Source organism: Benincasa hispida, chromosome 7 (assembly GCF_009727055.1).
Source record: "Benincasa hispida cultivar B227 chromosome 7, ASM972705v1, whole genome shotgun sequence".
NCBI lineage: Eukaryota > Viridiplantae > Streptophyta > Magnoliopsida > Cucurbitales > Cucurbitaceae > Benincasa > Benincasa hispida.
In genome coordinates this window covers 32704736-32716117 of record NC_052355.1, presented here as the reverse complement: position 1 = coordinate 32716117, position 11382 = coordinate 32704736, and positions in this window count along the sequence as shown.

Genomic DNA, 11382 nt, shown 5'->3' with positions numbered 1-11382 from the left:
ATCTATTACTAGTGTTAAATTCAGATTAGTTTTCCATGTTGAGTAATTATCGTCGTTTAGTTTCTCGGAAGCTAAGAGTTGATCTAAAGAGCTAGTCATGCTGAAAAGAAAAACATATCCTTTTTAGTAAAAACATTAATCTTTTAAATCCAATCAAGTTTAGCAAAAAACTATAATTACCCTTCATTATTATATTTTGCATCAATATTTCAACGGTTTAGAATAACCTTCACCGAGGAGTGATCGACTATTCCTCCGTTGAACCACGACTATCTTGGCTAGATACCATCACTAGAATAACTCTTATTCTGATAGTAACTCAGTTATCGCTACTTTGGTTAAAAATTTACTAACACTTAGTGATTCTCGTAAGTGTGACCCTTCATTTTCAGACCTCAAAGATCGAAATCATTATGCTCCCGAAGTTGGAAAGACAAGAATGAAAATGGACCTGAGAGACCCTATCTATTTCTAGAGTTCGCGGAGTTCCAAATCTTATAATACAACCTTCCGATTGGTAAGGTCGCTCCAGGGCAGACATGCAGGCGCATTATAGGAATCTCACGGTGCGACCTAATGGAAGAGACCGTAGGATGTGTTGACACACTTTCTTCTCCCACTTACTATGAACAACTTCCCGTATTCACCTTGGTATTGACTCATGCAAACACTCTCTGAATGGAATCTGCTCCCAAGCAGCCCAAAGCCAAGCATGAATCTCACGGTGTGAACTCTTAGGGACGTTAGAGCTAAAAGTACATTACTTCTCTCCAGCTGAAGTGTTCTAGACGGTTAGGGTATAAAATACTTAGCGATACATTTCGGCTAACTAAACATATCCTAAGTCTAGGTGATTCATCCGAGTATAACTTTTATACTGGATTTTTAACCTACGATGTCTAGGTGATAAACAAATTTTATTATCTCACACCGCTGACGCATGCTCATAAAACCGGTTTAACCTAACTTAGACGCTGACTCGATATCTAAGTAATAGGTGTTTCGTGAACCGTCAACTTAAAAACCTTCAACCTTAGTCATCTTATCTGACTTTTTGCCAAGATCTTGTCGGGTGAGTTTTCTTGTAACTTCGGTTTTACAAGATATTGACCTATTTTCTATGAAAATTGGGATTGCTTGATGGTTAACCCTAAATGAGCATGCATCTTATCTTTCTTATAGATTTTAGAAGTCTAGGTTATTTTATAACAATTATAAAATAAATTATAAAAATTATAACCCTAGAGCATTCATCTATAACATGCTTCCTTCAATCAAACATGCTTTAATATAACACTTATATTAAAATTAAGCATGCATAGTATATTTTTTATAACACTTATAAGATATAACAAATGCATGTCACATGCTTTTCCTATGGTGGGGTTTTAAAACTATATGGCATACTATATGCATACATAATCATACAACATTATACATCACATACATAATAGGTAAACAACACTAAAGTGGATCGATTTTGGCATTAAAAACAAATAAATAACTAATTTATTACAAAAATTAGCAACCAGTTTCCTGGAATGGGCTTCAAACACTTTGAACCATCTGGAACTGCCAAGAAACCACTCAAACCGGCCTAAAAACACCAAAAACCAAGTTGAACCGGTCAAACCGGCTCAACTAGGCCAAATAGACCGATCCAAACCGTCTGGTCAATGCTCGTTGACCCAGTCAATGGATGCACGGGGCGGGGCGAGTCGACGGAACACACAGGTCACGAGCAGACGAGAGGCGAGTCGGATCTGGACGGGCAGGCGACAAAGCCAAGCACGCGTGCGAGGCAGCTTCGGACGGGAGAAACCGGGTCGGGTCACGAAACCGATCGAATACCTTCAACGACAGCTAGCGCACATGGGCTACTCCGAACCGAGTCGGATTCGAGCTCGCGGGTCGGGTCTTGGAACTTAATTCCAAGTCTGATGGCCAAATTCAGGTCTCTGATGCAATTTTTGTCCAATTTAGTCCATATTTCATTCAACACTTGAATAGAAAGAAAAAAAAAAAACACCCACCAAAAGCAATTGAGCATAATTAAAGCATGTTCTGATACCACGTGATGGAACACGAGACATACACAGCGGAATTAGGATCTAATTACACTTTAATTGCTTTTAATTCAACTGAAACTAACATGCAATTAAAGGAAAAACAGTAAATAAAAGTGGATAGGAAACAACCTTTATAGCTCCCGAACAACGCTTTTCCTCACTGAATCTCAACCCAAAATCTTTCGGACCACCACTAGAGTTGACCTACTATCTTCTGGACTCAGAACCGAGTTATGGGACCCGGTGGATGAAGAAAACTGAGAGAGAGAAAAAGATGAGAAAAGAAGATAGAATTTTGGTTTTGGGTTTTCCTTTTTTTTTTAGCCCAATTTTGAAAAACTATTTTTACAAAAATGGTCAAAATTCTTTTAACCAAATTGAAAAGTTCAATTTATAGAAAAAAGTCATGCAATAATTGCATGAACTAAATCCATAAAAACCCAACATCTATAATCTACTATCTTAGTGGGCTTAATGTCTCTACTATAAGCCAACACCTAGTCCACTATTTTGTTAGTAGAATTATCTAACAAAAGTTTGGATTTTCCCACTAACTTTAGTCAAAGGGCAAAATAGTCATTTGGTCAAAGTCAAACTTTGACCAAAAAGTCAACATTTTGACTTTTTATGATTTTTTTATGTTGACTAATTTTGACCTCCCGAGCATGAATCCGCATTTATTTTCTTAAAATTCAAATCACATTTAAATATAAGGTTAGTCAAAGTTTGACTTTTCAAAGTCAAAAGTCAACTCTTTGACTTTTTACATCTTTGACCATTTCCATCATTTTCGAGCTTCGGAATATGAACGTATTCATATTTTTTATATTTAAATCACATTTAAATATTAAATTTGTATCTCTAAACTGAAAAATTCGACCACTATATCACATATACTTGTCGGTTTCTCTCTCTTCACCTGATTCGAACAATTCGAATTATTCTATCATACTGTTCTAAATTTATTCCATATGAGCTAATAGGGAAACCTAATGGACCTATAGATCATGGGCTCCAACGATCCAAGATTAGCTAGCTAAACTCTTTAGACGAAGCTAATCAATATTCGTTAACTAACGGGTCATTCCACAGTAGTCCCGTAGTTGTACTCCCCTCACTATAGATATATTTGGTCCATTTGATATAACCATGATTAGTAAGCTAATCCTTCACAGGTTGTTCGTAATATTGGCTGGGTTATAAAAACCGTTTTACCCCCAAGACTACATCTTGTTCCTTAAGTTCCACTGATCCTCTAATGAACAATTAGTTTAAGGTCCAACCTATAAACCGAATCCCTCTCGGGTCAAGGAGAGGGTGGGGCCCCTTGTTCAAAACCTGGATTCAGTACTAAAGGGAACAACCTATCTACTATCCCTATAACGGGTAGGAGTGAATTTCGTCTTGCACCCTATGTTCCCAGCTATCCACCCGATCTTACCCCTAAAATGGGAGGCTTATTGGGCCAGCGATGATGAGCTGCCCTCATCTATGTAGATCTAAGGATAATTCTGAGTGATCAGAAGTTCATAGTTAGTTCAGGATTAAGATTAAGTTACCTAAGTCATCAATTAACGAAATAGTCAGTTTTATACATAAAACAACATTTAGAACGTAAAAAATGACTATTTCATGGTTCAGTTTTATGCAAACTCATTGCATAGGATGCCTCCACTCACATATCTCTATATGAACGATTCAGGATCACATCGTTTGTACTAACTACAAAGTGGGCCTCATCCATAGTGTCCTCAGAATAAGGCGCCCAACCTTATTCATATACTATAGACCATTTTGGCTATATACTTGAACTTGATCCACATTTATGTCACTACATAAAGTTCAAACTACATTAAATAGCCTCAGGACCTTAGGTTATTGGATTCAAGATTACAATTTCTATAACAACTTTATCGAAAAACAAAACAGAATATGTTTATTAATTTACAAACTACGAGTTTTAGGACATAAAATCCAACAAAATGCGACTTAACTCTATTAATGTGTGTGAGGTTTTCGATATCTGGTGTATGGATTTCATGGGGCCCTTTCCTTTCCTTCTTCCAATAGGCATATGCTAGCGTGTCTGCAAAAAAAATAATAGTGTGCACATGTGCATGGATAGAGGTGAAAGAAGTTATCTCTGTCGTGTCTAGTTAGGGCTCGCGAGAAAAGAGTGATAGGTTCCTGGCGGTGAGGTGTGAAAGCTAGCCCTCTAGGTAAAATAAATGCTCTCTATGTTTTGCGTGTATGAGTTTTAGGCACTCTTGGCTAGTATTGCTCTTTGATTAGCAAGAATGGTACGTCTTGGTCTAATAACCGAGCCGAGGGAAGATGAAATGGAAGTAGGAAAAAACTTTTCTAGGCGCTTTTCGATTTATGAAAAAGTTTTCATGCCTTAGTGTTCATTCATACATGGCTTTGATTGTAAAGGTTTTTTACTTTTTTTTTATTTTTTTATTTTTTAAATAATGAGTCTCAGTGGAGTAATTAGTTGAATTTGGATTATTATGTGGTTTATTTTGCGACCCTACGGATTGTTGAGACTTGAGATAGGATTCGATAAATTGAGTGAATAGTTTCTTGTCAATTGCATGATTGAGCGTTTTGACCTTGCTCGGGACGATCAAGAATTAAGTTGGGGGTGTTTGTTAGCTCTCAAAAAGAGCTAATTTTATGTCCTTAATCCTACTGATTTGGATGATTCTTGTGTTCTATTTGTCTTATTTTGTAGGAAATTGATCCCATGAAGCAACTGTGTTGTTGAGATGAAAAATTGAGCCAAAAGGATGGAAAATTGGGGGTCGGATGCACTAAACTGAGCGGCAATGTCAAAAAGACCAGAATGCCATGCTCTAGCATTGCAACGCTCACCAATTTTCTTAATCCAACGCTCGTTTGACACTTGAAGGCAGTATGCTGGTGTGCAGGGCAATGTCACAATGTTGCCTCGAGCGCTATAACACTCCAAAGATCTCACAGCGTCATTGTCATGACACCACCCCAACGCTCTAGCTCAATGCTACATGACAGTAGCTATCGAACATGGAACCGTTGCAATGCTACGAACTTCAACGGACGAACTCCTTCGCACGTACAACCGAGCGTCATAGCCCCATTGCAACGCTTCCTCAACGTTGAATTTGATGCCACCGCAGCGTTGCAATGCTCTCCCTAGTGTTGTGATGCTGGGCCAAATCTATATATGGGTATTTTCTATTCTAGCCGAGGGTGTGAAGAAAAACAGAGTTTAAGGACGTTTTTGGGAGCCGATAAGTCGAATTTTTGGGCAAATTTCATCATATTCAACCTTCTTTCTATATCTTTGATTGGTTTTTCAATATGCTTATGCTAGGCTAGATAAATTTTTCTTGGAATTAGTTGTATGTTTAAATTCTTGAAGGATTTCTGGTTAATTTACCGAATTGTTGTGAATTCTTTGGGATGATTTGGTTTAATTTTAATAGAATTTTTCTAAATTGATATGATAAATTAGTTTATTGAAATTTTTGTTTACAAAATCGTCATAGCCTATGCAAAAATTGATTGATTTAGTTGAGCAAATTAGGATCGTATGTGTAAAGTCTAGACTTTTTCTAACCAAACTCAGTATGCCCTGATTTAATCGTTCATAATTAATCATGCTATAAGATATGACTATCCGACTGTCTAGACTTTTTCTAACCAAACTCAGTATGCCCTGATTTAATCGTTCATAATTAATCATGCTATAAGATATGACTATCCGACTTGTAGTATGTCTCAACAATTGAACCCCTTCGTAATGCAATTCGGTCTTAACTTATATTTAGTTAAGAAAGAAAAGTTGTAAATTGGATTAGGACTAATTTGATTTAATATCGAATTTGGCTAATTTGGCTATTAGATTTTTTAATAGGTTGAGGGATTCGCAGATTTAATACAGTTAATTGGTGCCTAATGATAGAATATTAAACATATATACTAATCTCAAGGCTTTTTCATTGATTTAATCCAACCCTTTTTGTGTGTTCATTTTTTTTTCTTTACATTGCATGTTAATTTTTAGTCATTGTTTCCACAAATCCAACCAAATTCGCATCACTTGGAATTCTCTAATTAACCTGGCTAGTCATTAGTTTCCCTATGAATTCGACCTCATTCTTACTATTTTACTACGTTTGTGGGTATTAAGTATGAGATCAGAGATTTTATTTCTTTGTTTGAGTTAGTGATCATGTGCGACAATTCTATTATTTTTTAACTTTGAACAATGGTTCATGCCTATCTAAGCCATACCAAGAACCCTCTCATAACACCTAACATTAGGGGTGTTCAAAAAATCTGATGACCCAAAAAACCCGATCAATCCAACTCAACCCGTGCGGTTTGGGTTGGGTTGAGTTCAAATAATTAAAAATTTTATGGGTTGGGTTGGTTCATGGGTTCACTTAATATAATCTAAACCAACCCGAATTTATCATTAACTTTAAAATATTTTTTTTATTACTTATAACACAATTATTTATACTTATATTAATGTTAATTTTATTTAATTCCAATAGTTTTGAATAATTTATTCTTCAACAACTCTTAAAAGTAGTTTCTTTGCACTTTAGAAAGAAATTTTTCACTATATAAATTGAAATTGATTTGTTAATCTTAATTCAATATATGAAAATAATTAAATTAGATTTTTACATATTTACGTTTCGCTTATTTTTAGAACAAAATTTTAAGTAAATGACCCAATTAACCCAACCCAACCCAACCCAAATATTTAATGATTTGGTTGCGTTGGGTTCATTTTTTCATAAGAGTTATTTGGATTGAAAAAATTTACAATCCGAACAATTGGGTAGGGTCTAAAAAGTCTTTCAACTCAACTCAACCCTATCCATGAATACCCCTACCTAACATGGCCTTCACATGGCCAAACCATGCAAAATTCTACCAATGAATGTCTATAATGATAATATATATGTGTGTGTATATATATATATACACATATTTTCATGAATGGAGCAAAGTCTCCTCCAAAATCTTATGCATGGCCTTGAGGTACCTTTCATGAAGTACCTTTTACTTCAAATGGGCTTGAGCCCAATTGAGGTTTAACTCAATTTTGCCGACCCCTCTTTCTTCTCTCTTTTTTATTTTTTATTTTTTCTTTTTATGCGTTGTGCTGAGCTCCTTTAAGGTCGGCTGAGCTTGGGCAGTCGGGCTGCCTTGCCAATACTCGTGGGTTGGCCTTTCGAAAGTGGGGTCGAAAAGTTGTCGATCCCTTTCCTCATATTTATTTACTTGTTTTATTATTTTATTTATTTTCTTTCATATATATAAAAGTCATCTAAAAGCTTATTGGTTCGACCTCTTAGCTCATCCTGCCTTTCTTTGTTCAACCTACTTTCTCAACTCAATCTTCCAATTGGACCTACTCTCTTAACTTGGTCTCTTGGCTTGACTTACTTTTTTAGCTCAAATTGGTTGAGCTAACTAAGGTCATTTCTCAACTCAATTATCTTTACCCGAATCTTGGCTTGAACTCAATTAATTAGGTTTAATTTTACCCTCCACATGAACGATATGATACTATTGTAGAGATATCTAGAGAGCTATCATCTGTAACAAATGGTATTAGAAGCATGTATAATACAAATGCAACAAACAAATAAAAAGGTAAAATAATTTCAATGGTATGGTACTTGTGATAATGTGGTTAAGTTTTACCATATATGTGAGGTGCTCTAAAGAGAAGAATAGTTAATCTAGACAAGAATATACTTTTGTTGAAGCTAGAGAGATGAACGAATAGTTAACTATCTAAAGGAAAATTATATGGTCCTTTGTTCGATGAGAGACTACAAATGTTCTTTGTTCAAGGGAAGAATTGTTGGAAATATAATCAAAATTTCACCTTGCTTAGATAAGGGGAATATCATGACTATGGACTGTGATCGATAACATATTCAATGGTATGGGACTATGATACTAGAAAAAACAAAGCTACAAAAATTTATGTCTAAAACGAATCATATACTATCATTGAATTGATATGTAAAAAATTCTAAAAGAAGACAAACCTAATTATACGAGTACCAAATAAAGCTGGTTTTGCAAGTACAACTCTTTCGCTATTTGCATTTGATAATTGCACATACAAATTTATTGTCTATCCAACAATGACATAACTTATCTATTATATGTTAGCTTCAACCAATTGACTTGTATTTTTGTCCATTAACGTTTGACCTACAAACATATCCATATAAACGAATAAAAAAATGTAAATTTGTGTCAATACTTTTATTATAGTTTAAATTACCATGGCTAGACTTAGTTTTGTGCCATTATAAAATAAAATATCTAGGGTTTAAGAACCAAGATAAGGAATAAACACTCTCAAACGCCAAATAAGGTTCAAAACACATTGATAATTTTGAAAATAAGTATAAATGTAAGTATTTATAGAAAAAAAAAATTGTGTGAGTTAATCTATAACAAATAATAAGCTATATTATATAATTTATCCATCGACTTTACTCTTTTTTTGTTTGACAATATATGGAATGAAGTTATCGAACTTATGTCTTTGAGGTTAATAATATACGTACCATGTCAATTGAGCTATATTTGTTTTAGTGAAGTCTCATATTCTTTCAGAAGTTGCATAATTACATTTGATCTTTCATTAACATTTAAAAGTTATCATTGAAGTAGAAAATCATTAAAATATTTGACAAAAAATCAACGTATCCAAATGTTAATTAGTTTCAAGAGTAATTTTGAAATGTCTATTGAAAAGTTAAAAATAATGTTACTAACTTCTTATATAATAAGGCTCAATTTGGGATTGCAATTTGCAAACCTAGAAAGTGATTTTGGAAAAATCTTAACCGTCTCCCTTGTTTGATAAATCAAATTATTAATTAATTTTTTAAAATCACTAACTAATGTGTAAAAGCTTAGAGTAGTAGCTTTTAGATTCAACTTCTCTAAAAATCGATTATTTTCTTAACCATTAAAATAAATATATTATAATAATATCATTTCTTAATAATATATTTTGTATGTATATTTTCAAAATTTTAATTAATTCAATTTCTTTGTAACAATTATTTTTCTTAAGCCCTTATCAAATAATTGATATCAAACAAAATTAGTTGAAATCAAATTATATAAATATATAACAAATTATAAATTAATTATTAATGTGAAAATAATTAAAATAATAAGCATACTTTGCTTCATATAATTAATTTACACAAATTTAGTATTAATTTATCTAACATTGTAACTATTTTTTTTTAAAAAAATTAAAATTAACATTTATCAAACACTATTTTATTTTCTTTCACTGTTGAATTTTCATGAACAAAATCTGGCAACAATTATTTTAAAGGGTAATTGCAATTGGTAGTATTTATAGGAATAATAACTAAGTGTATAACATCATTTTTAAAAAAATTGCAAATATAGACAAGTCTATTAGCGATAGACTTTTATGACTCTACCAATATATGGTCTATCACTAATAAACTCCTATCAATAATATGGTCCATCACTGATAGATTATTTAAATTTAGTCATATTTACAATTTTATTTACAATATGTTATATCTGTTATTGCTTTGGGTTTAATATCTATATTTGCAACTATCCCTATTTTAAAAGTTACAACAATCCTAAACTAAGCCTAAATATATATGTTAAACAGGTGATGAATTTTAATGGTGTTTTTTAAATATAATTTAGCCATAGTAATAAACCCTCAAAATGTTGGGCCTCAAATCAAAATTAGATTTAAACTTTTCTTTCAGGGCTTTATATACTCATACCCTCGATAAATAGATCTAATTACACAATTATTTAAATTTTTCTATATTTTATAAGAACAACTTCATGGACTATTATTTTACATATATGTATGACCCAATTTACCTTTCGACCCTCTTACCATTCATTTCTTTAAAGATACAATGATATTTATATCAAAAGATGTAAAAAAAAAAATTACCACAGTTATAGATTTTTCAGAATGATTTTTTTTCCAAAACCCACCTAAGTAAGGAAATTTTATTTAAAATATATAAAATTGTTATCCTCATAGATGAAAACAAAATTTGGTAAGAAGATTCAAAGGAGAAAACAAAGAATATTTGATATATACAATACTATATATTTGAATTTTCTTGAAATAAACCACGATATATTTGATAAGTGTATGAACTAGATAACCTGTACAATATAGTGATTTATTTACCGAACAATATATGTAATGTATGTTTACACTTTTCAGTATATTTGTAAGCATACATAAAAAAAAAAAAAAAATCATAGTTCATGTGATGTTTATTTACACTTTCTAATATATTACCGATATATTCAACATATATTTGAAATATCAAAGAAGGGGTGATCAATTATCAATTAATAATATGAAAAAAAAAATAAATGAAATGTTCTAGAATACAGAAAACATTAATTTGAAATATCATGCAATAAATGAATATCAACCGAAATTAATAAATAACAAAAAAACGGAGTAAAACTTCGAAAATGATGTTAATAAAGAAAGAATTGAATATTTCAAAAAAATAAAATTCCCATATAATTAATACTAAATTGTGTTAAAAGTTTAATATTAAATATGAAAAATAATATATTTTTATTTTAAAATATTAAAAATTAAAAGACGAGAAAGAATCTATCAAAAGATTAAAAAACATCCCAAAATATTGTTAAAATCTAGTTATGAAAAAAATACTAATGCTTATGACATTCCTGAAATATTAATTATGGCAAATTTCTTAAAATTTTATTTTTTAATGGGACTAAAGACGTCCAAATTTCCCACGGGGACAGGGTCCGGTATTCCCCATCTCCAATTAAGCGGAGAGGGAATGGGGAAAAAATTCGCGTGAACTATCACCCCGATTAGCTTCCACATATTTATCTAGTATAGTTATCTAATATTACGTTATTATTATTTTATAAATATTACATTTAAATTTTAAATTTCATTATTTATTGAAAAAGATAATGAATACGTTTAAATTTAAATTATATATGTGAATAATTTGATTTGTATTTAATTATTTATACTTAAAAGTTAATTAGTTTTTTAGGCCAAAATTTGAGTAATTTATCTTTAAATTCAAATTATTAGGTAAAATTAACCATAGTAAACAATTTAGTGATAAAGTTAATTATTTAATTATAATTTACAAAATTTCGAGAACCGATCCTCGCAAATTATCAGGACTTTCACGGAATAGAGAATGAAATGGGGATGGGATGGGGAATGACATCTCCGGCTCGTAGACATCTCTAA